Source organism: Dreissena polymorpha, chromosome 16 (genome assembly GCF_020536995.1).
Source record: "Dreissena polymorpha isolate Duluth1 chromosome 16, UMN_Dpol_1.0, whole genome shotgun sequence".
In the NCBI taxonomy this organism is placed as follows: Eukaryota; Metazoa; Mollusca; class Bivalvia; order Myida; family Dreissenidae; genus Dreissena; species Dreissena polymorpha.
Window position 1 is genome coordinate 1,256,664 of NC_068370.1, and position 27,667 is coordinate 1,284,330.

Consider the following 27,667-nt stretch of genomic DNA (forward strand, 5'->3'; position numbering starts at 1 on the left):
AGCATTTCGCCCAGTTTTCTCAGAACACGCCAAAATGCACTCACACACCCGCATGGTTTTTGAACGACCATATGCTGATTCTTATGGTAAAATAAATTAAAAAATAAATTTTGAAATATGTATTTATAAAAACACGTTTAGAATGCATAGTCCCAGAGATTCCAAAAACAAAACATAACAATTTGCTCTGCAGCCTATAGTATCATAATTGTATGATAGGTAAAAACAACAAATATCTTTAACAAATATATTTGGGATATATCCTGATTTTAAATAAGGGAAGAAAATTTGCTTTTCTAAGTTATTAAATAAAAACCAAAGGTTTAAGTATTGTTGTGTTCTTTTTTTTTTTTCACTTAAAAGTCGCATATCCACCCCATGAATATTATCATGAAGTGAATGTATATATAACCACATAATAGTGTTCACAGATTCAAATTCTACTATATGTGATCCCATATGTTTCCTAACGTAGCTTATTATGATTTATTACTTTATCATCGAAAACCTTTGATATTTTATAAGAAACAGTTTTCTTTCCACACTTTTAAAATAACACTATTACATCTGCAAAATTGGTCTTACGGTATATGCGGCCAGCACACTTGCACATTTTGGTCAAGGGCTACATTTTCTTTATAAAAATGCATGCAAAGTTTTGTGGTATCTCCTGAGTACCTCCTCAGTATGCATATCCTCAGAAGACTGCACGGATGCACAGGCTGGACTGGAGCTTTGTTGGCTGCATATTGCATTAGTCCTATCTTTGCATGACACAGTTTTTTATTCTAATTGCGTCTTGTAATTGGAATATCGAACCACACTTATTTCATATAGAAAATTGAAGTCACACTGTGTTATTTATAGCAAACTGGCAAATGTCGGTAGCCTATTTTGGCTTGCAGGAAAGATTTTCAGACAGACTGACCGCATATGTCACACATGTGTGGCTAGATAATTAAATGATTTCCCTTCTATCATGGACACTGCTATTTTCGGTAGTTATGTCCCACAATGCCAAAACCAAATGGTATTTAAGGATAGGTTTGCATTCATGTTTTTCCCCAAAATTTGTGTATTTTATATCTTGAAAGTAATACTATGTTATCACTAAAAGGCGTTTAATAATAGTACATTCCGTCTTTGCCTGACAATTTACTGACCCTGAGCACTGACCCTGAATGTCTTGGGGATGAAATTTACTGTAATGCGGAAATTGTAGCTCACAAATAATGCAGACGCATTGAGCGTTATAAGTATGCCTTAGCTACGGTAGGGCCCTTAACCCATGACTGCTGCATGGTAACTCCAGTCAAATTTAGCAAACGACAAATGCTTAAAGCGTTTCTGTCATACTTAACTCAGGTACTATGAAGCAGACCACAGCCTGTAATTATGTAAACAATAGGTTTAAGTAAATTAAGAGCTGGTGGGACATATTATAATATTGGCCAATCTAGTGTTTAACCCTTTGCATGCTGGGTAATTTGTCTTCTGCTAAATGTCGTCTGCTGAATTTCTAAAATTAGCATTTTCTTCGATTTTTTTTCACAGAATACTATCAGAATAGCAAACGTTTGGGTCTTGATGAGACGCCACATTCTGTGGCGTCTCATCTGGATCCAAACTGTTTGCACAGGCCTTCAAAATTCGGTTCCTGCACTGAAAGGGTTAAATCAGCTTGTGCATGACATTGGTAAGTTTATGACTGATATCTGTACATATTGGCTGCTTTCAGGGCAAATGGTGCTTACTCCTTCATTAAAGTCTGTCAAGTGGGCAAAATTGTTTCTCAATAATTTAACCCTTTGCATGCTGGGAAATTTGTTGTCTGCTCTAAAATGTCGTCTGCTATTGCTAAAATTAGCATTTTCTTCGATTTTTTTTTCAAATAATATCAGAATAGCAATAGTTTGGATCCTGATGAGACGCCACGTTCTGTGGCGTCTCGTCTGGATCCAATCTGTTTGCAAAGGTCTTCAAAATTCGGTTCCCGCACTGAAAGGGTTAAAGAAAACAGATAAAGTATCAGATACACATATCGCAACATGTACATGATTATGGGCTTGTTATTCTTTAGCCTTAAGGCAACTACAATTCTGAAGATGGTTGCCACTGCAGCGACCAATTGTGAAAATAAAGACATATTGTTGTTATTTTGTCTGAGTTATCTCTATAACATAAATAGAAGGATAAACAGTCAGTGACACATCTCGACCTGTGCTCTAAGACACACTCTTTGAAATTTGAATGGGTTTGTGTTCATTTCAAACTTGCGATATTAAAAGCTATATCATAAGTTTGAAAACTGAGTTGCTTTTAAGATTATGCAATAGCGAACAAATTCAGTGCCTTCAGAGTCTAGACAGTAATTCTTACTTCCTAGTCAAATAATGAAGCCTTTTGCCAAATGATAAATGGGTCTGTTTTAACAGATTATTATGGAATGTTTTGATAAATGATTCATTTTATTTAGTTATATGACAAACTTTGCATGCAATAAAAATGTTTTTTCCTTTAAAGTAAAATTTCAAATAACTGTGCCACTAGACCCGCATTAAACTTGAAAACTGTCATCCTGGATTTTCTGCCACACCCTTCAATTCCTTTTGTTTTCAACAAGAGCGGATGCATGTGTTGTATATAAGATTAACATGAAAATTATTCAAACTTTTGAAACTTTTCTTGCAAAATTACCAAATATATATATATATATATATATATATATATACTCACACTTTTCATTATATTTCAGGAGGCCGCAGAGCACCTCCATAGCCTCTTGGAAAAGATGCAGTGCAAACTAGACATACCGGTAAGTACATTTGTAGCAACAATTGCAGCAATTATATTTAATTTCAGTAAGGAGGTTAAGCTACACATGGATTACAAGTTGATCAAGTTTCTTTGTTATTTTGTAAAAGTATCTTCTTGTGATATAATAATGTCTCAGAGCAAGAAAGTATTAATACTGAAACAGTTAATTAAAGGGAAAATGCTCCAAAAGCATTCCATTTGAACAGAGTTGAATAAAAAAGTAATCACACCACATGCATGGTCATGAAATGTGTTTTGATCTACATTTCATGATTTTTCTCATGTGTTTTGTCTAAATGTTTCATTTAATGTCAACACAAGATGTTATTTGCAGACTTAATAGTTGAAAGATAACTCAGGATGCTGATTAACCTTTTGCATGCTGGGAAATTTGTCGTCTGCTAAAATATCTTCTGCTGAATTTCTAAAATTAGCATTTTCTTCGAATTTTTTCAAAGAATACTATCAGAATAGCAAACAGTTTGGATCCTGATGAGACGCCACGTTCTGTGGCATCTCATCTGGATCCAAACTGTTTGCAAAGGCCTTCAAAATTCGGTTCCCGCACTGAAAGGGTTAAATATATCATTGTGTCTGTATAAACATTGCATACATGTTCATTTTCAGATGGATGTTTGATACTGCCCCTCATAATCTACTGCCACTGCTACAAGAGATACAAGAGATACCAACTGCTACACCCAACCACCAGAGCCAACATGCCAGTCATTAATAGCCTCCACACCACCATAGTTCATAAGTAATATATAAAAATTGAGAAACTGTTATATGTTATTTAGCCTCTACACTCAAATATTATGACAATGATAAATTTATTTTAAGTTGTATTTATGATTCAACCAGCGAATATCATGTAGTTTACATTTTTTATCCCCCACCAAAGGCAGAGGGATATTGTTTGGCGTTGTCCGTCTGTCCGTCCTTCCCTCCGTCCGTCCGCACTTTTGTGTCTAGAGCCATATCTTCGAAGTGCTTTGGCGGATTCCATTGAAACTTGGTATGAGTATATATATGAATAAGAGGATGATGCATGCCAAATGGCATTGTACACCATCTGTTAATAACGAAGTTATGGCCCTTTGTATGTTGAAAACATGCTTTTTTCTGTGACAAAGCTATAGTTTGGCGGGAGATATCACAAATTCTTCGCATTTACTTGTTGTAAATATATTGTCTCTAAATTAGTTTCAAGGTTTTTACATGGTTAAGTATTTTTCGCCGTTTTACACTCTTTATGACATGTATTTTTTTTTTAAATGCTGCTCACTTTCCAGCCATATAAGCAAGAAAGCTACAAGTGTTTTATTCATATTAATATTCGCTTTAAATCTCGACTTTACTCACTGCATAATTTCTTAGCCGGATGACCTTATTACAACTCCACTTGGAAAATTTGCAGCGAGTAAAGTCAAGATATAAAGCAAATTTTAATATGAAATAAATGCTTATCACTTTCATACTGATATGGCAGGGAGGTGAGTGTCATTTAAAAATTAAACAAGAGAAATAAAGGATATAAATCTGCGAAAAATACCTGTGTTATCATGGACGTTGTCATCTTGACTATCACATGAGTGAACCCCCTTTGTCTTTCATGTTATTCTTCTTAAGTCAGAAGGTGGTCTGTTTTTTTTTCATTAGTTCAATACAAGGACACTGAATATTATAAATGTTTTGTTTCTCTTTCATTGGGAAATTATAATTGTCATATGATTTACTTCTTCATACAAATGTGTCCCATGATTTTCTTTAACTTTTTATTTGCACAAACATAAATTACAAGACTAAAATGTACAAGGTATATATAATGTTCCTGATGATATGAAGTGGGGAAAAAATTACCAAAGTTATGCCCCTTTTTTCAAATAAAAATTTCAGTGACATGATTTATAACTACATGTAACAGAAATGGACATGCAATATTTGGGATATTATTCACTACCATAACAGCGTATTAAAGAAGACTGTGTAACAGCATTTCTGGTTTGGATAGAGATCTTGCTATGTTTTTTCAATTTTTGGTTTTAAATAGCTATTCCTGGTTAATATGCTTGTGGATTGCTGGTTTTGAATAGCTATTCTTGGTAAATATGCAAGTGGATTTCTGGTTTTGAATATATATTCCTGGTTAATATGCTAGTGGATTACTGGTTTTAAAAAGCTATTCCTGGTTAATATGCTAGCGGATTTTTAGTTTTGAATAGCTATTTCCTGGTTAATATGCCAGTGGATTTCTGGTTTTGAATATCTATTCCTGGTAAATATGCTAGTGGATTTCTGGTTTTAATAAGAGCATTACTTTAAAAAATTGGGAAAATATTTCTGTTTATTTCAGCATGTTTATACTTTCTGGAAAAGTAAATATACTTTTATGGGCAGTAATCATGGTTTAATTGAATTAAAAAACAATGAAAATATTTGTTGTGTGCATGGGAAATGGAAATTCATTACTAGACAACAATCTTATTACTCCTATGCAACTTATCTCAGAAAGGTATAATTAATTAACAATAAAGTAAAAGGTGTCCTATATTCATTTTCAGTCACCCTGTTGTTTTTTGTGTGTGTTTTTTTTTTAAACAAATAATAATACATGTGTTAAAATATTGAATGCTTATATTGGAATACTAAAACAAAAGTTTTTACGGACTTTAACACATTTATAATCCTAACTGTAATTGAGGAAGCAGTCATTCTAGGTCTTAAATTAATTCAATATGCACTATGGGAAAACTTGTGTAATGATCATGACAGACAACTGTTAGTAGCAGTACCGGTATGTGAAAACGTGTCTGTCATTGTTGATATTGACTTTGATTTCCAAGTGCAGAGATTAAAGGCATCCAACTGTTTGCATTTCCAAAATTTAATAATATATATAATTATCTTATAAGTATTCCAGTAAATTTGGCATTAAATATTTAAAACATTAAATGTGGCTATTAATAAAAACTGAACATCAAAATATCTTCAGTACATGTTACAAATTATTATTTAATATCCTACACAGAAGCAATAAGCTGAACTTACTGTAAGCTATGGAATTTGGAAGTCTCTGGTCCCAGTGTGAGTTGAGTATTAGAAAGTCCAGCAGTCCAAGCTGGTCTGTAAGGCACCCTCGCTGTTAGCCCTTTGCATGCTGGGAAATTTATCTTCTGCTAATATGTCGTCTGCTGAATTTCTGAAATGAACAATTTCTTCAATTTTTTAAAGAATACTATCATTATAGCAAACAGTTTGGATCCTGATGAGACGCCACGTTCTGTGGCGTCTCATCTGGATCAAAACGGTTTGCAAAGGCCTTCAAAATTTGGTTCCAGCACTGAAAGAGTTAGGCCGCATGCCCTGACAATCTTACAGCTCTTGAGATTTTCCATGCCTACAAATTTCAAAGGTATACATTTACTTTATTGAAAGTACATGATTTGAAAACAATTATTAAATAGGATTTTTGTTCTTTTGAACTTAATCATCAATTTCATAGTAACCTCAACAAGAAATATCTTTAAAAAAGATATACGGCGTTGATTGTGGTTGGAGTTGGTGAAAGGTTAAGAGTTTAAAGAATGAAATCAAAGATAGCATATGTCTTTTTCTGTGCAGTTCTTAGCTGCATTTCACGCAGTACGGGATATTTACGCGTAGTTTTCGCGATTTATTTTACACAATTACATACTGCTGATCATATATCTATAGATACACAAAAAGAAGAATGGAAGTATAAATTAAAACATGTTAGTCAACCGGCCACACGTGAATTTTCTGTACATATTTTAAATATTTATTCGGGCGTTCTGTGGACAAACTTATTTTGTGGTTTGTCAGGCATTGCTTTTTGATTCGATTATTAACAGTATCGGGAATCATCTAGCTCATGCTCAATACATTGTTCAATATGGTGGGGTAACTCTTGTTGAATTAATCAAACATAATTATCCCCACGCTTTTTGAAAAAAAGGTGGGGATATTGTGGTGATCTCCGCCGTCCGTCTGTCCGTCTGTCCGTCCGTCTGTCCGTCCGTCCTGGCCACTATCTCCTCCTACACTAAAAGCACTAGAACCTTGAAATTTACACACATGGTAGCTATGAGCATATGTGCGACCCTGCACTATTTGGAATTTTGATCTGACCCCTGGGTCAAAAGTTATAGGGGTTGGGGTGGGGCCGCGTCAGAAATTATCACTCATTTTTTTAGGTTATTTTACATTTACTTCTTTATTTCTACACCGATTCACTTCAAATTGATACTGGACTTCACCTATGACAATACGGTCAATCTCAACCATGCATGGCCCCATTCCCAACCCTGGGGCGCCCCGCCCACATAGGCCACACCCACCAAAAATTTCCATTTACTATAATTTTTTCATTTCTACACGGATTCACTTCAAATTGATACTGAACTTTTGTTATGACATTAGGGTCAATCTCAACTATGCATGGCCCCAATCCCAACCCTGGGGCGCCCGCCCACATAGGCCACACCCACCAAAAAATTCCATTTACTATAATTTTTTCATTTCTACACGGATTCACTTCAAATTGATACTGAACTTCTCTTATGACATTAGGGTCAATCTCAACTATGCATGGCCCCATAACCAACCCTGGGGCCCCGCCCACATAGACCACACCCACCCAAAATTGCCTTTACTATAATTTTTTCATTTCTACACCGATTCACTTCAAATTGATATTGAACTTCTCTTATGACAATACAGTCAATCTCAACTATGCATGGCCCCATTACCAACCCTGGGGCACGCCCGCCCACATAGACCACACCCACCCAAAATTGCCTTTTACTATAATTTCTTCATTTCTACACCGATTCACTTCAAATTGATACTGAACCTCTCTTATGACAATACGGTCAATCTCAACTATGCATGGCCCCATTACCAACCCTGGGGCGCCCTGCCCACATATGTCACACCCACCCAAAATTGCCTTTTACTATAACTTCTTCATTTTTACACCAATTCACTTCTAATTGATGATGAACTTCTCTTATGACAATACGGTCAATCTCAGCTATGCATGGCCCCATTACCAACCCTGGGGCACACCTAGGTCAAACATTCGGCGTGGGGATACGCGTCGGCCTCTGCCGCGCCATTTCTAGTATTTATCATGGTTTTGTTGAAAACACATTAAGAATCTTTTATTGAGATACCATAATTATATCGGCGAATATCTTCATTTAACATCTGGTCTAAATAAAATCCCAGTACACCTAGTTCACGCGATGCCGTCTGTATTATATAACGATCCCTGTACTATCCGCGAAAACTCACCCTGATACCTTGCGGCTTGGAATGCAATGCTTGGGGTGAGGTCTCTATGTCATGGCTTGAACGACGGCTTGTTTAAAACTTTAAACTTTTACATGTTTAATGTTCAATTTCGAAAACAATCAAATATAGTTTGACCAAAACTAATATCAGGATATCGAAAAACGATACTTTTATGCACTAAAATATACTAGTACCCAGACAGCAATATGTTAATAATAAGTAAATATGAGAACATAGCCTTTAAGTAAAAACACTCTAGCGCTGACAATCCTCTGAATATAAAGGGGCAAACACAAACTGTATTGTTGTCGAGAATTAAGTCTGAAACTGATCTATTTTTAAAACTTTATCATTAGAGATACAATTGTTTCATGCTGAATACGCAGTTAACATTGTTGCTAAACGAACTGCAGTATCCCTTTTCATACCCAATACTTCCCAAAAAATGTAAGTCGATGTCATAACATATTAATATTAATGTGAAATCTGTAGATTGCACGTTTCTTCTGCGAACAGTTTCAGGCCCACCGATGGGAAAATTTATATTCTAATAGATTGGTCGCTTACAAAGGTCAGGCTAAGGTGAAAACGCCGAAAAATACCAAGAATTTTTTTAGCGTAATTGCTCGTTCATCCTTAAGTTATTACTCTTTAAAAAATAAAAAGTGGAAATTAGGCTCACACTCAAGACAATAAATCTAAGAGTAAGTGCGCAATTATTATCGTAAATAAAAAGCCATGGTCATTGTCATTATAATCATCACCACTGTAAATGTTATTTTTGTCACTGATTCATAATTATTTAGTTTGGTTTTATTATTTTATGTGTTAATTGATTTATCATTCCCACTGGTCTGCATGTTTTACTCATTTGTGGGCATGTGTGGGAGACAAAGCATGTAACATTATTTTTCTATATTTCATGAAAGTCCATTCATATTCTGTTGTAACCTTGGTTAGTTAAGGGGCCAGGTGGTCAGTCTGGTTAAAAAAACAACATTTGTGGGCATGTCTGGGAGACAAAGCATGTTCAACATTATTTTTATATATTTCATGAACAGCCGTCCTTATTCTGTTGTAACCTTGGTTAGTAAAGGGTCCAGGTGGTCAGTCTGGTTAAGCACACTGTTGCATGTTACTGTTACATGCATGCACTGTTCCAAACTGTGAAATGGTGAATCTACAACCATTGCTACATGGTTATTATTTATTATTATTTGAGGCATTGCATTATGGAAGTCATTAATGTGTAAAATTCTAGTTTTCTATTAAAACATATTTGGTACTGCAATCTGAGTCAGATATATTAACATCTTATATATTGTCTTTCTCAGAGTCTGTTGAAGTTTTTTCTTTCAGGTTGATTTTTTATGATAGTGTTATTTTAAGTCATCTGAGCTGTGACTTATAACACTACTTTCTCCTAACAGTAAAGAGACTACAACAACCAATCTCTGTGCATGTTTGTTTCTTGTACTGGAGAGTGGTTAAAAACTACAAAATAATCATATAAATCGAAAGAATAATTTGTAAGATAACAATTAAAATATACATATAGTAACATTATATAATTACTGAAAGAAAATAAATAATAATGAAAGAATAAAAACATATTGTATCACTCCTTATCAGTTCTTGCATATATACAATGTACAAAAGAGCGCATGACATTGTTTACTTAGACTGCGTGGAAGTTTATTTGTTGCTTTCTTGTAGTTGACTACTGCATAATTACTTAAGTTTGTTCAAAAGCTCTCTGTGCACAATAGTTGAAAGCTTTTTTTTGTCTGAAATTCAATGCAGGAATGTCCTTACGCGTATGGAGTTCTTGCCTTTTGTTTATTTTGATACTAAATATGACTTCTCCTGTATGTATTATATTTAAACTTCAGGAGTAGGTATATCGGATTGCAGGGCACACTCTTGAACAGTAATTGACCTATGTTTATGTTGCCTTTCGAAGTCTTCTTAGTGTTGTTCTAAAGATGCTTTAACCCTTTGCATGCTGGGAAATTTGTCTTCTGCTAAAATGTCGTCTGCTGAATTTCTAAAATTAGCATTTTCTTCGATTTTTTTTTCAAAAAATACTATCAGAATAGCAAACAGTTTGGATCCTGATGAGACGCCATGTTCTGTGGCGTCTCATCTGGATCCAAACTGTTTGCAAAGGCCTTCAAAATTCGGTTCCCGCACTGAAAGTGTTAAGACCTTATTGCCCAAATTTCATGTAAGTGTCTATGCATTTTTTTTATTCAATGATATTAAATTAAAAAATTAAATACTGCTTTATCAAATGCTTTATAGATTGTCCTCAAAATGACTTGTACACGTGAAATGCATGTTGAGATTTCATTATTCAAATTAATCATAAAATCCACAGTCAAGAATCAAAACAACATTAGTCCTAAAATTGTTTTATTTTGTTATATGATGGAATAATTTGTGATAAAATATTATTGCTTATGAAATAATTTTGTAACACAAATCATTGAGATAATAGAAAATGTTAACATACAGTTATTTTAATCAAAATCAAGATAAAACATCATTGTTGGGGCATGAAATTATAATTTATATCTAAAACATAGATATTTGTTATTTCCTAACCTGCTCTTGCAACCCCCCCCCCCCCCCCCCCCCCCATCGGTCAGTCTGTCAGTAGACCAGTTAAATTCCGATCAAAAACTTGTGAACCAATCGACCGATTGATTTAATAGTTCACAAGTACATTGGCCTTGAACAGTAGATGACCCCTATTGAAATTGGAGTCACTAGATCAAAGGTCAAGGTCACAATAAGTGTGAAAATCGTTTCTGTCCAAGCCGCAAAACCCTGTACATTTTGTGACCAGAATGTGCCATGTATGTTGCCATGGTGAGTGTATAGTTTATCATATCCTTCAGCATTACATGTACATAAACCCTATCGTATCGATTTCGGCATAAATTCCTTTTTGTGAATATGCAGATACCCAATAATCCCATATGTGCTGAAACTCTCGAATTTCCCACGACTGTCATCTGCTTTATCAGAGTATGATTGCCTCCTTAAGGCCCGAAGTCAGCAGGCAATGGCTAACATGTAGCACTAGTAGTAGTAGTAGTAGTAGCAGTAGTAGTAGTAGTAGTAGCAGTAGTAGTAGTAGCAGTAGTAGTAGTAGTAGTAGCAGCAGTTGTAGCAGCAGCAGTAGTAGCAGCATTAGAAGCAGAAGTAGTAGCAGCAGCAGTAGTAGTAGTAGTAGTAGCAGCAGCAACAATAGCAGCAGTTGAAGCAGCAGAAGTAGCAGCAGTAGCAGCAGCAGCAGTAGTAGCAGCAGAAGTAGTAGAAGTAGTAGTAGCAGCAGCATTTGTAGTAGCAGTAGTTGTAGTAGTAGTAGCAGTAGTGGCAGCAGTAGGAGTAGCAGTAGTAGCAGAAGTTACTAAGCAGCAGTTGTAGTAATAGTAGTAGCAGCAGCAGCAGTAGCAGAAGCAGAAATAGAAGCACTAGCAGCAGCAGTAACTGCAGCAGTAGTAGCAGCAGCAGCAGTTATAGCAGCAGCAGTGGTATAAGCAGCAGCAGTAGAAGCATCAGTAGTAGCAGCAGTAGTAGCAGCAGCAGTAGCAGCAGTAGCAGCAGAAGTAGTAGCAGCAGTAGCAGCAGCAGTAGTAGCAGTGGTAGCAGTACTAGCGCTCATTTGGTCATTGTTAAGGCGACTTGAAGTCACCCTAAGCGGCTTCAAGTCACCCTACAGTGACAAGCATCGGCTTGAAGTCACCCTAGGGTGACATGAATCACCTTCTAGTCACCCCTGGATGACTTCAAGCCATTTCAGGTCAACAATGACCCAATGGGTCAAGAAGGCGATTCATGTCACCCTAGGGTGACCTCAAGCCAATGCTAGTCACTCTAGGGTGACTTGAAGCCACTTCATGTCACCTAAGGGTGATATGAATCAGCTTGAAGTCACCCTAGGGTGACTTCAAGCCAATGCTAGTCACTCTAGGGTGACTTGAAGCCACTTCATGTCACCTAAGGGTGATAAAAAAAAAAAAGTAGGTGACAGGATTCGGCTTGAAGTCACCCTAGGGTGACATGAAGCAGCTTCTAGTCACCCCCAGGTGACTTCAAGTCATTTCGGGTTGACAACAACCCAATGAGCGCAGCGCATTGGGTCATTGTCGACTTGAAATGGCTTGAAGTCACCCTAAGGCAGGGGTGGCGAAATCTAAAAAAACTATACTTGTCCATGGACAACCATTTAGGAAATTTAACTTGTCCGTTGCTGAACTACACTTGTCCGTTAATTTTTATTTAAATATAAACGCATTTATTTTTATACCTACCATTCTAATCAACCCTAAGGTGTACACCTTCACGATAAAATCATGGCGAGTTACTTAGAAAACTGTTGATGGCAACCGGGTGTAATAATCATGGAAATTGTGCATTTCATGCGTAGTATTGTCAAAACATTTTTTCATCGCTTCAAGCGTCTAAACAAAGACTCGTTGAATTAATTACACACAACTGTAAACATTTTGTTTTATTCTCAAATGAGCATAAGTAAATGTGTAATCCGACAAACACTTCGGAATTTTAAAGACATTCATTGCCATATGCAGCGTAACTATCCGGCTATGCTCGAATTTGTATGAAGTAAACCATGAGAAAAAACTGATGCTAGAATTTAGCGAACATTTGGTATAAATGCATTTTAAATTTTAAGACAAACGTTCAATATTTATGCCCCCCTTCGAAGAAGAGGGGGTATATTGCTTTGCTCATGTCGGTCGATCTGTCGGTCTGTAGGTCGGTCTGTCGGTTTGTCGGTCCGTCCACCAGGTGGTTGTCAGACGATAACTCAAGAACGCTTGGGCCTAGGATCATGAAACTTCATAGGTACATTGATCATGACTCGCAGATGACCCCTATTGATTTTGAGGTCACAAGGTCAAAGGTCAAGGTCACGGTGTTCCGAAATAGTAAAATGGTTTTTGAATGATAACTCAAGAACGCATACGCCTAGGATCATGAAACTTCATGGGTACATTGATCATGACTCGCAGATGACCCCTATTGATTTTGAGATCACTAGGTCAAAGGTCAAGGTCACGGTGACCCGAAATAGTAAAATGGTTTCCGGATGATAACTCAAGAATGCATACGCCTAGGATCATGAAACTTCATGGGTAGATTGATCATGACTCGCAGATGACCCCTATTGATTTTGAGGTCACTAGGTAAAAGGTCAAGGTCACGGTGACCCGAAATAGTAAAATGGTTTTTCGGATGATAACTCAAGAACGCATGTGCCTAGGATCATGAAACTTCACAGGTAGATTGATCATGACTCGCAGATGACCCCTAATGATTTTGAGGTCACAAGGTCAAAGATCAAGGTCACGGTGACCCAAAATAGTAAAATGATTTTCGGATGATAACTCAAGAACGCTTTTGCCTAGGATCATGACACTTCATAGGTACATTGATCGTGACTCGCAGATGACCCCTATTGATTTTCAGGTCACTAGGTCAAAGGTCAAGGTCAGTGACAAAAAACGTATTCACACAATGGCTGCCACTACAACCGACAGCCCATATGGGGGGCATGCATGTTTTACAATCAGCCCTTGTTAGATACAGAATTGACGAACAAACGAATCTGTTCACTGTCTAACAGTCGGGCCGAATAATGAAAATGGGGATGCTCCCGGTTTCAAATAGAATAAGGGAGATCACCGCACAGGAGAGTGCCCGAGTTTTAGCTTGATTTGCTTCGCAAATAGCACTGACAATGTAACCGCGTGTCAACATTCCGTTATGTAAAACTTAATTACAATGTATTTTATTGTATTCCTCGACCCGACTGGTTGTCCACGGACAACTTAATTGAAAAAAATCAGTTGCCCAGACAAGCAAATGTAAGACTCTGGCAACTCGGACATTTGATTTCGCCACCCCTGTCGGGTGACTTCAAGCTGCCTCATGTCACCCAAGGGTGACTTCAAGCCGATTCATGTTACCCTTGGGTGACATGAAGCGGCTTCAAGTCACCATAGAGTGACTAGTATCGGCTTGAAGTCACTCAAGGGTGACATGAATCGCCTTCTAGTCACCCTCGGGTGACTACAAGCCATTTCAGATCAACAATGACCCAATGAGCAGTAGTGGCAGTAGTAGCAGTAGCAGCAGTAGCAGCTTTAGGTGTAGGGCATAAGGTGACGCGATTAGAAGCCCTGATAAAGACAATGATGACAGCGATGGGTCATTTGAGGGTTTCAGCGCATATGGGATATGGGTATCTGTATATTCACAAAAAAAGGTCTGCATGCCAATATCTCTATGATAGGGTTAATATACAATTCATGTATTGCCGAATTATATGATAAACTATAAACACAAAATTGCAACATATATGGCACATTTCAGTCACAAAACAGGGCCCTCAATCGGTAAAATTCACTGCTGAAATTCGGCCGCATTCGTCCACCTGAAAAGTACACTTTTTTCCCCTTTTGGTTGGAAAGTTTTTCCCTATATTTTTTTTTTTTTTTTTTTTTAGAAAGAAGAAAGATGTGTGTCATGATTACTATGTCTCAATTCTATTTTAATTTTATCTTGTCAAATATATTTAATTATGAAACAAGTAATGAATAGTGCAATTATGTACAAATGCAATAATTAGAGAGTAAGAAAAAAAAAGGGGGGAAACGCTGCAAAAATTCCCCCTCATGAGGGCCCTGGGTACCTTCCCCTGATTGCCAGCAAGTGCCCTGCAAAACTTTTAAAACAAATCCCTTTATATCTTGGTTTTGCGGCTTGGTCCCCATTGACTGCTTTATATTTTATTTACAGTGTAGTTAAAAAATTATTTAGTATTTAAAAGTTCCAAAAAAATAGTGCGAGAAAATAAACAAACAAGTCGTATTTAATAGAAACAAACAGCAGAAAACACGTTCCTATACATCAGCATTACACTGTTGAAAAATCCACATAATGTCGGTTCTACAACAAAAACAGTAAATAGGTCACTATTGGCATCAAAATGCTCATTATAACTTTCATTTCGTTACAAGTATACATTATGTGATTTATGGTGCCATTGGGAACCGTGGAACAGTCTGACCAGTTAACACTGCAGTGAACAGGGCACTTTCCTTGAAGGAAGAAAATTTGGCAACAAAGAGGTGTGGCTAACTTTCCAATCATCCAATGATCTTTGGTCAGCTTTTGTATCATGCCACTTGTGTAATTTCCATATTTGTGTGGTTGTGCAAGGTTCCAGGATGTCTGGAACACCGAGTTGTTCCTTTTAAATGTCCATTTGTAAATTGGAGTTATACTACTTGTTTTGCTAAGTACTTGTCTGCTTCTCTTGCTCTGTAAGTTTACCTTACCTTTAATTAAAAATAACTTGAAGAACGCATATACTCTCAATATCGTGTATTTTAATGATTATGTTCTTCACTTTCTTTTATAAGAAGAATGAGGCCAGGGGACCTTTCATACATATTATGACATCAAACACATAATCTCATGTTTAATAAATCCTATAATACACCATCCTACAGTCTATTTCATTCCCTTCTATTTCACTACAAAATCAATAAGCTGTACATGGACATACTCACCTTTATTTGAAATGGACTTTATGTGACTTGATTCTTGCTCTAACCAATAACTGAAGCTCATACCCAAAGTATTAAAGTTTTTTCCGTTTTTTTTTATTGCTTGTTATATGAGAGGCAGGGAATCACATACCAAAATAATTTAAAGTTCACCAAAAAAATTCAAGTTCTTTTTTACTTTCTCTTCTAGTAAATTATGTATGAAGCAATGATGCTCATACCAAAAGAATTCAAGTTCTTGTAGACTTTCTCTTATTGTATGTTACTATATGTATGAGGCAATAAATTGATTTTGGTTCAAATGACTATATGTTAACATTTTCATCATACCAAAACTATTTTAAGTTCTTTCTGTTTTTCCCTAAATGTTCATTATATGTGAGGAGGAAATGAGGCTCTGTTTAATCTAGTTGAACACTGATTAAGTTTCTAATCTGTATTTGTCTACAAAACATGTGCTCTATAAAACTAACTCAAGTTCTCTCCCCTGCATTCTTAACAAGACTGGAGGAGTATTTCCCCTTACATTGTGAATATTAATATTAAGCTGTACAAAGTTAACATTAATTATACTTTCTTTTTTTTTTCTTTCTTTAAAGAAAATTTCTAAGATCAACAACTAAAAAATATCAACATGAATTGATTTATATCAAAATTGATAAATAAAGTAACTTTAAACAAAGATATAAAATTATCTTTTACAATGTAACAGAAAGTCTCTATCAATTTTCAAATGTTGTCAACGTTAACATGCTCTGATTCTAGTCTTTAAAGTTATCATTCTGGTCACTAGTCCATGTTGTCTATCAAATGTTTTATCGTCCTGAAATACAGCAATTGAATTAACCATTTAATTTCTCCATGGCTATTTTCACAATTTGATCAGTCATTTTCCCTGATTGTAGGACTTCCAATAATGTGAAACTGGCAGCTCCCTGTTTGGTCATAATGTTGGCCAATTGTAAAGAGCCAGGGATCCATTTCAACGATTTGACTTCACCTGTCTTAAGTTCTTCCTGAATTGCGGCAATGTCTATTTTCAATCGTTTATTACGAACAAGTCTTGTGGACTGCCTCCATTACACTTCTATTGTCAATGAATACTTGTATGTCAATATCAGTATCTTCTAACCCGAGTATCTTCTTCAACATATGTCTAAAGTAAATACCCGCTTCTAGTCCTTCTTGAAGTCCTAGTGCCTCTGCGGCAATAGTGGAACACACTACTATGCATATTTTATTCGCTTTAGATCTTATGGGACAACAGTGTCCAAATTTATCCATCAACCAAACAATATGTGCTAAGGTGCTCCCACTGCCGTCATTAATGTTCACTAACAAAGCATCAGAAAATACTACTACACAGACTTTACCCTTCAACTTTGAATTTGCATTGTTAATTTCCTTATGGTTTTATTTGCCCTTAACAAGTCTTTTTCAGACCCATTTTAAAGTTTTGTGCTTAATGCAATCATCTCAAACGCCATGTCTGGCCTAGAACCCTGTACAACCCAATTCAGCTGCCCAAATATTTTTCTCAAAACTGTTTGTTCAGACTCATTTATTGGGTCTTGGCTGAGTACAATATGACTTCTACCAGGTTCATGCCACTTGTGTAATTTCCAAGTTTATGTGGCTGTGCAAGGTTCCAGGATGTCTGGAACACTGAGTTGTTCCTTTTAAATGTACATTTGTATACTGGAGTTAAACTACTTGTTCTGCTAAGTGCTTGTCTGCTTCTCTTGCTCTGTTGGTTTACCTTTAATTAAAAATTACTTGAAGAACGCATATACTCTCAATCCTGTGTATTTTAATGTTTATGTTCTTCACTTCTTTTATAAGAAGTATGAGGCAAGGGGACCTTTAATACTTAGTATGACATCAAACACATAATCTCATGTTTAATACATACTATAATACCACATCCTACAGTATATTTCAATCCATTCTATTCACTACAAAATCAATAAGTTGTATAAGGATACTATAACACACCTTTATTTGAAATAAACTTTATTTGACTTGATTCTTGACCTTGCCTATTTTTTTTATAAAGGAGCCGGGGGCAAAGACCTGAAGGAGGACTAGTACCCCTTGCCCGCCCCACTAACAGCCATGACATCAAAGTGCATATCAAAATAATTACCAGCATTATCATATATTTAAACTATATCTGTCCTCTATGCTTCCACCTCTGCTCCCGTCCCTCTTCCAACAATGGGCTGAGACCACTATCACCTATGGACCATTAACATTCTGCTTGGCAAATGCTGGGTTAGCAGAGCCACCCGCAGAAGTTAACCTATCTGACCATCTTTAGACAAAGGAGTGAGACCATTATCCACCTTCCGACCTTAAGCATTTTGCTTTGTGATTCTTCAGAGTTGTCTTCAATAAAATCTTCTGCTGGTGATTGTCGCCCCGGTCACTCCAGCTGCTGACTAAGCACCATCACTCAATGGCCAAGGGGCAAATACATATAGCCCCACCTGCTGCCCCCCCAACCTTTGCCAACCCATCCATCTTTAAACTAAGGCATCAAACATTTCTAGATGGCATCTACTTTAGTGCCAGAAAATAAACAAAAAAGTGGTATTCAATAGCAACCAACAGCAGAAAATACCTTTTTGTAAACCAGCATTTACACTGTTGAAAAATCTCCACTAATATGTGCAGATTTATTTATTCAACACACGCACACAATGTCTGTTCTATAAGAAATTCGAGTTAATGTGTTGCAATTGGCATAAACATGCTTATTATAAATTTCATTTCATTTGAAGTAAACAATATGTGATTGTGCTAAGTACTTTTCTGCTTCTCTTGCTCTGCTAGTTATACTTTAATTAAAAATAACTTGATCAACCCATATACTCTCAACACAATACTTGCCACAATCAAATAACTTGATCAACCCATATACTCTCAACACAATACTTGCCACAATCAAATAACTTGATCAACCCATATACTCTCAACACAATACTTGCCACAATCAAATAACTTGATCAACCCATATACTCTCAACACAATACTTGCCACAATCAAATAACTTGATCAACCCATATACTCTCAACACAATACTTGCCACAATCAAATAACTTGATCAACCCGTATACTCTCAACACAATACTTGCCACAATCAAATAACTTGATCAACCCATATACTCTCAACACAATACTTGCCACAATCAAATAACTTGATCAACCCATATACTCTCAACACAATACTTGCCACAATCAAATAACTTGATCAACCCATATACTCTCAACACAATACTTGCCACAATCAAATAACTTGATCAACCCATATACTCTCAACACAATACTTGCCACAATCAAATAACTTGATCAACCCATATACTCTCAACACAATACTTGCCACAATCAAATAACTTGATCAACCCATATACTCTCAACACAATACTTGCCACAATCAAATAACTTGATCAACCCATATACTCTCAACACAATACTTGCCACAATCAAATAACTTGATCAACCCATATACTCTCAACACAATACTTGCCACAATCAAATAACTTGATCAACCCATATACTCTCAACACAATACTTGCCACAATCAAATAACTTGATCAACCCGTATACTCTCAACACAATACTTGCCACAATCAAATAACTTGATCAACCCATATACTCTCAACACAATACTTGCCACAATCAAATAACTTGATCAACCCATATACTCTCAACACAATACTTGCCACAATCAAATAACTTGATCAACCCATATACTCTCAACACAATACTTGCCACAATCAAATAACTTGATCAACCCATATACTCTCAACACAATACTTGCCACAATCAAATAACTTGATCAACCCATATACTCTCAACACAATACTTGCCACAATCAAATAACTTGATCAACCCATATACTCTCAACACAATACTTGCCACAATCAAATAACTTGATCAACCCATATACTCTCAACACAATACTTGCCACAATCAAATAACTTGATCAACCCATATACTCTCAACACAATACTTGCCACAATCAAATAACTTGATCAACCCATATACTCTCAACACAATACTTGCCACAATCAAATAACTTGATCAACCCATATACTCTCAACACAATACTTGCCACAATCAAATAACTTGATCAACCCATATACTCTCAACACAATACTTGCCACAATCAAATAACTTGATCAACCCATATACTCTCAACACAATACTTGCCACAATCAAATAACTTGATCAACCCATATACTCTCAACACAATACTTGCCACAATCAAATAACTTGATCAACCCATATACTCTCAACACAATACTTGCCACAATCAAATAACTTGATCAACCCATATACTCTCAACACAATACTTGCCACAATCAAATAACTTGATCAACCCATATACTCTCAACACAATACTTGCCACAATCAAATAACTTGATCAACCCGTATACTCTCAACACAATACTTGCCACAATCAAATAACTTGATCAACCCATATACTCTCAACACAATACTTGCCACAATCAAATAACTTGATCAACCCATATACTCTCAACACAATACTTGCCACAATCAAATAACTTGATCAACCCGTATACTCTCAACACAATACTTGCCACAATCAAATAACTTGATCAACCCGTATACTCTCAACACAATACTTGCCACAATCAAATAACTTGATCAACCCATATACTCTCAACACAATACTTGCCACAATCAAATAACTTGATCAACCCATATACTCTCAACACAATACTTGCCACAATCAAATAACTTGATCAACCCATATACTCTCAACACAATACTTGCCACAATCAAATAACTTGATCAACCCATATACTCTCAACACAATACTTGCCACAATCAAATAACTTGATCAACCCATATACTCTCAACACAATACTTGCCACAATCAAATAACTTGATCAACCCATATACTCTCAACACAATACTTGCCACAATCAAATAACTTGATCAACCCGTATACTCTCAACACAATACTTGCCACAATCAAATAACTTGATCAACCCATATACTCTCAACACAATACTTGCCACAATCAAATAACTTGATCAACCCATATACTCTCAACACAATACTTGCCACAATCAAATAACTTGATCAACCCATATACTCTCAACACAATACTTGCCACAATCAAATAACTTGATCAACCCATATACTCTCAACACAATACTTGCCACAATCAAATAACTTGATCAACCCATATACTCTCAACACAATACTTGCCACAATCAAATAACTTGATCAACCCATATACTCTCAACACAATACTTGCCACAATCAAATAACTTGATCAACCCATATACTCTCAACACAATACTTGCCACAATCAAATAACTTGATCAACCCATATACTCTCAACACAATACTTGCCACAATCAAATAACTTGATCAACCCATATACTCTCAACACAATACTTGCCACAATCAAATAACTTGATCAACCCGTATACTCTCAACACAATACTTGCCACAATCAAATAACTTGATCAACCCATATACTCTCAACACAATACTTGCCACAATCAAATAACTTGATCAACCCATATACTCTCAACACAATACTTGCCACAATCAAATAACTTGATCAACCCATATACTCTCAACACAATACTTGCCACAATCAAATAACTTGATCAACCCATATACTCTCAACACAATACTTGCCACAATCAAATAACTTGATCAACCCATATACTCTCAACACAATACTTGCCACAATCAAATAACTTGATCAACCCATATACTCTCAACACAATACTTGCCACAATCAAATAACTTGATCAACCCATATACTCTCAACACAATACTTGCCACAATCAAATAACTTGATCAACCCATATACTCTCAACACAATACTTGCCACAATCAAATAACTTGATCAACCCATATACTCTCAACACAATACTTGCCACAATCAAATAACTTGATCAACCCATATACTCTCAACACAATACTTGCCACAATCAAATAACTTGATCAACCCATATACTCTCAACACAATACTTGCCACAATCAAATAACTTGATCAACCCATATACTCTCAACACAATACTTGCCACAATCAAATAACTTGATCAACCCATATACTCTCAACACAATACTTGCCACAATCAAATAACTTGATCAACGCATATACTCTCAACACAATACTTGCCACAATCAAATAACTTGATCAACCCATATACTCTCAACACAATACTTGCCACAATCAAATAACTTGATCAACCCATATACTCTCAACACAATACTTGCCACAATCAAATAACTTGATCAACCCATATACTCTCAACACAATACTTGCCACAATCAAATAACTTGATCAACCCATATACTCTCAACACAATACTTGCCACAATCAAATAACTTGATCAACCCATATACTCTCAACGCAATACTTGCCACAATCAAATAACTTGATCAACCCATATACTCTCAACACAATACTTGCCACAATCAAATAACTTGATCAACCCATATACTCTCAACACAATACTTGCCACAATCAAATAACTTGATCAACCCGTATACTCTCAACACAATACTTGCCACAATCAAATAACTTGATCAACCCATATACTCTCAACACAATACTTGCCACAATCAAATAACTTGATCAACCCATATACTCTCAACACAATACTTGCCACAATCAAATAACTTGATCAACCCATATACTCTCAACACAATACTTGCCACAATCAAATAACTTGATCAACCCATATACTCTCAACACAATACTTGCCACAATCAAATAACTTGATCAACCCGTATACTCTCAACACAATACTTGCCACAATCAAATAACTTGATCAACCCATATACTCTCAACACAATACTTGCCACAATCAAATAACTTGATCAACCCATATACTCTCAACGCAATACTTGCCACAATCAAATAACTTGATCAACCCATATACTCTCAACACAATACTTGCCACAATCAAATAACTTGATCAACCCATATACTCTCAACACAATACTTGCCACAATCTCACATTAGCCAGGGAACAAAACATCTCTAGCCACCATAACTCCATGTTGTTTAAATCAGTTTATTTTACAGGTCATCACTGAGTCTTCACAACTACTTTATGTACTGATCTGCCCCTCTGACCTTTCAGGGGAAAACATTTAATTTTGAGCCAAAGTAGGTCAAATTTACCCTGGCTGCCCAGGTATTCGCCTCCTTTAAGGCTGCTCTAGACATCAACAGTGTCGACCCGAACTTCAGAAGGGTTTTTCCCAGCAGGTTGAGCGCACTAAGTACCACTGTCCTGGGACACTTCAATTATCTTCATAAGGCCATCCCCATGAAAATACTTGTTTGCATCGCTGCTCCAGGTCTGCCCCTGTCGTCCTCCTTGTTGCCACTTCTGTTGCCCCGCTGCTCCCGTACTAATCACCGACATATAAGATCACTTTTTTTTGTACTATTTGGGATGTTGTCTTTTCTAACAAAAATCGTTAAGAGTGCATTAAAAGCAGAATCAAAGGTGCTCATTACAGTCTCTTGTTCCTATTCTGTGTATGAGGGAATGAATCTATTTCAGTCCCTTCAGTCTTCCTTTTATAAGAAGTATGAGGCAAGGGGACCTTCAATACTTATTATGACATCAAACATTATCTCATGTTTAATGAATCCTTTGAAATCACAACCCCATTCTATTTCATTAGATTCTATTTCACTACAAAATCAATAAGCTGTATATGGATACTAACACACCTTTATTTAAAATGAATTTTATTTGACTTGATTCTTGACCTTGCCTATTTTTTTTAATAAAAGAGCCGGGGACCAAGACCTGAAGGAGGACTAGTACCCCTTGCCCGTCCCACTAACAGCCCTGACATCAAAGTGCATATCAAAATAATTACCAGCATTATCATATATTTAAAGTAAATCTGTCCTCTATCCTGCCATCTCTGCTCCCGTCTCTCTCCCGACGATGGGCTGACACCACTATCAGCTACAGACCATAAGCCTTCCGCTTGGCAATTTCTGGGTTAGCAGAGCCACCCGCAGAAGTAAACCTATCCGACCATCTTCGGACAAAGTAGTGAGACCATTATCCACCTTCCTACCATTAGCCTTTTGCTTGGTGGCATCTGCTTTAGCCAAGGGCCAAACATCTTGTTAACCACCATACCTCCTTAGCCAATGGGCTTACATATCTAGCCTCCCTTTCATCCACTGCCTTAATTAAAGTCGAAACCCGATGGCTCAAACTCGCCGGGACCGACACAATTGTTTGAGCCTTCAATAATTCCAGCCATCCGATTTCTAATATACTTTTGTTTTCTACCAGAAGTCTGCAATACATTTGCACCTCCTGTTGAATAGTATTCATACTGCCTTAACTATGTACTACTTTGTTCTACATTCCTCTTTTGAATTAATAAGAACCAAATAAATACTTAATAATGTGATTCAACAATATGAACAACAGTTACACATTCAATCAAACAAATATCATATGGTAAATTATATCAGCACATTTTAACGTAGCACATATACAGGTTCAAGTAACAGCGAATTAAGAAACACACAATAAATCATCAGCACTATTTAGTATTTACACATCAATTAAATATAAAACAGCACTACATTTATAAATTTATGTTGTTGTTTTTTTTAGAATGACATTATGCCAGTCTGGTCTGCACTCCTTAGTGGCCTTCAAGAAACTTTCTATTCCACCTGGATTGGGTACTGGGGCCTTCTCTAGATTGCTCAGCAAGAATATATTTAACTGTTTCATCCATAATAATCTATACAAATTGTTAACTTTTACTCAAAACAATTAACGATTGAGTTATTGACATGTTTGCAACCGATGTGATATCAATAACAGCGTGCCTTTTATCAAAAGGTCCTTATCGATTAACAGTTCTATACGACCCAAAGCGAGTTCGAGCAAACAGAACAAAAGAACACGTGAACACAGTGACTGGGACTGTGAAAACAGTTCGAGCCGTCCGACAAAAATCTATATAAACATATAGCAAAAAAAAACAGTGCTTCAAGGAGAGTTCGAGCCAACTGGAAATTCAAGCAAAGTGAGTTCGAGCCATCTGGTTTCGACGTTATATCACAAAGCCAAAGATGTATGGTCTCCATCTGCCTTGATCACTATTCTTGTTTTCTTATCGCTTTGTTTTCATTATAAACCAAAGATGTAACAATGATATATTTATACTTATATTAGAACAACAAAACTTTACATTTAAATCGCCCTGTTCAGATTTTTTAAGACCGAGCACAGTGGCAAGACATAAAATAAGACTTATACTCCTTCATTCATCTCATCTTCCGCTGTGGTCTCGTCTCTGGGACATAGGTCGCCAGCTTCTTCCAGGCGTCTCGGTTCTGGGCGAGTCTTTTCAGCTGTCCCCACGTTTTGCCCATGTGACCAGCATCTGCATCCAGGTCGCTGCGCCAGGTGTTTCTGGGCCACCCTCTCCTATTCCCTTGGGGGTTCCAGGTGAGTGATTATCTTGTTCTCTTATGCATCGCCAATGTCTCTGAAGGATGTCTTCTTCAACGGGCTACTGCTCTGTTCTTCTCCATAATACTTCGTTGGAATCTTGAGGATCTTACTGAGGAAGTTGTTGATGAAGACCTGTATTTTGTTTATGGTGGTGACAGTGGTTTGCCAAGTCTCAGCTCCATAAAGGAGTATTTGCTTCAGAAAAGTATTGAAGAGCCTTATCTTGGTGATGTGCCAATTGCGCTGGATCCCCAGATGTTCTTCAGCTGCTGGAAGGCTGTTCGTTCTTTACCGATGGGGTTCTGACTTCTTCATCCTTTTCTTCATAGTTGTACAGAATGCTGCTGAGATAGGTGAGGCTCAGTCTACCCTCTCCAGCGTCTCGCCTTGGACTGTGATGGGTGTGTTGTTGGATGCGTTAGTCTTGCCCTTCCCTCTGTTGATGGTGAGGCCCAGTCTAGCTGAGTTGTCCGCAACCATGTTTGTCTTTTCCTGCATCTGTTGTTGGGTGTGGGAGAGAAGTTGGCAAAGTTTAGGTTGTCCAACTGTTGTCCACTGGATTATGTTCCGTATTCTGTTGAGGTCTTCATTACCAAGTCTTTGGCCAGCAAGAACAAGAAAGGACTCTGGTTTTCACTTTGAAGGCGTCGGTGATCTCTGTTGGCCATCTTTCATGGCACTCTGTAGTGTCTCAGAAGTCTCCATGGGGACTCCATGCAATACTCATTACCAGTCCCATTTGTAGTCTCCATGGGGACTCCATGCAATACTCATTACCAGTCCCATTTGTAGTCTCCATGGGGACTCCATGCAATACTCATTACCAGTCCCATTTGTAGTCTCCATGGGGACTCCATGCAATACTCATTACCAGTCTCATTTGTAGTCTCCATGGGGACTCCATGCAATACTCATTACCAGTCTCATTTGTAGTCTCCATGGGGACTCCATGCAATACTCATTACCAGTCCCATTTGTAGTCTCCATGGGGACTCCATGCAATACTCATTACCAGTCCCATTTGTAGACTCCATGGGGACTCCATGCAATACTCATTACCAGTCCCATTTGTAGACTCCATGGGGACTCCATGCAATACTCATTACCAGTCCCATTTGTAGACTCCATGGGGACTCCATGCAATACTCATTACCAGTCCCATTTGTAGACTCCATGGGGACTCCATGCAATACTCATTACCAGTCCCATTTGTAGACTCCATGGGGACTCCATGCAATACTCATTACCAGTCTCATTTGTAGTCTCCATGGGGACTCCATGCAATACTCATTACCAGTCCCATTTGTAGACTTTTGACCAAATTGCATATCAAAATAATTACAAGCCAATTTATGATTGAGTCTGAACCAATTACATTGTAAACATAAAGAGTTTAACATTATCTTAAAGCCAAAACAACCCCAGCCATCCATACATAATATACTTAACAGTTACGTAAAAGTTATATATTAATATATTTATTTAAAAAAAAAAACACAATGTGTTGATTTTGTCTTGTCATGATTAACTGCAATTCTATTAGTTTAAATAGTATTTGCCATAAACTTTGAAAGTCATTTTGAGGGCTATCTATGACACATGTGTACAGCATTTTGTTTGAAGTAAGTCAGTTACATACATCAATTTACCAACTAAACATCAATTGGTGAATTACAGACCATTCATAAAAAAAAAACCATGGTATCAAGACAACCAAGTCACATTATTATAAATCCCTAGTATGTTTTCTCAATATGTTGTGCACTTGACTTTTTCATGTCTTGACACCAGTGTTTGTTTACTGCCTGTAACCATTTTACTGTCACTAACAATACAATAACAGTATTTTTCCCATGAAAAAATCACGCACACCGTTTATATCCTTTAGTTCTTTGGAAGGAAAATAAACATAATAGTTTCTGAATTTAGAACAGCAAGTGGGAAAATATATTGTTTATAGTAAAAAAATAATTAGAGCAACTGCAAGCAATTAAATATAATTACCCAAATATAATAAATATTGCATATTGAGAATAATAAATCTTACAATTAATTCATAAAAGCAGAACTAACCAACCAAGCATATGTCTGTATGTTTTCAATGAATGTTGGCTGATGATGAAAATTGTTGTGCAAAAGAATAACACCTACATTGTAGGTATTGCTTGCGCATTACTGAGGCAAACATCTAATATCTATACAGTGCATAATTATCCCTCGCCGGCAGAGGGATATTGTTTTTGCATGGTCCGTACGTCCGTCCTTCCGTCTGTCCGGCACTTTTGTGTCCAGAGCCATATCTTGGAAGTGCTTTGGCAGATTTCATTGAAACTTGGTATGAGTATATATATGGATAAGAGGATGATGCAAGCCAAATGGCATTGTACACCATCTGTTAATAACAGAGTTATA

The 27,667-nt window shown here is 36.7% G+C and overlaps 2 long non-coding RNA genes across 3 annotated transcripts in view; one reads left to right on the forward strand and one right to left on the reverse strand.

The window, feature by feature from the left end:
- Window positions 1-2,815, forward strand: part of LOC127862578 (uncharacterized) — an 8,436-nt gene extending 5,621 nt beyond the window's left edge. Inside the window, exon 3 of the long non-coding RNA XR_008040687.1 lies at window positions 2,756-2,815. This is a non-coding gene — a long non-coding RNA (uncharacterized LOC127862578). The remainder of the gene's footprint in view (window positions 1-2,755) is intronic.
- Window positions 1-27,667, reverse strand: part of LOC127862577 (uncharacterized) — a 178,451-nt gene that overhangs the window by 41,145 nt on the left and 109,639 nt on the right. For both annotated transcript variants that reach the window (XR_008040684.1, XR_008040683.1), the window contains exon 2: window positions 5,869-6,019. This is a non-coding gene — a long non-coding RNA (uncharacterized LOC127862577). The remainder of the gene's footprint in view (window positions 1-5,868; window positions 6,020-27,667) is intronic.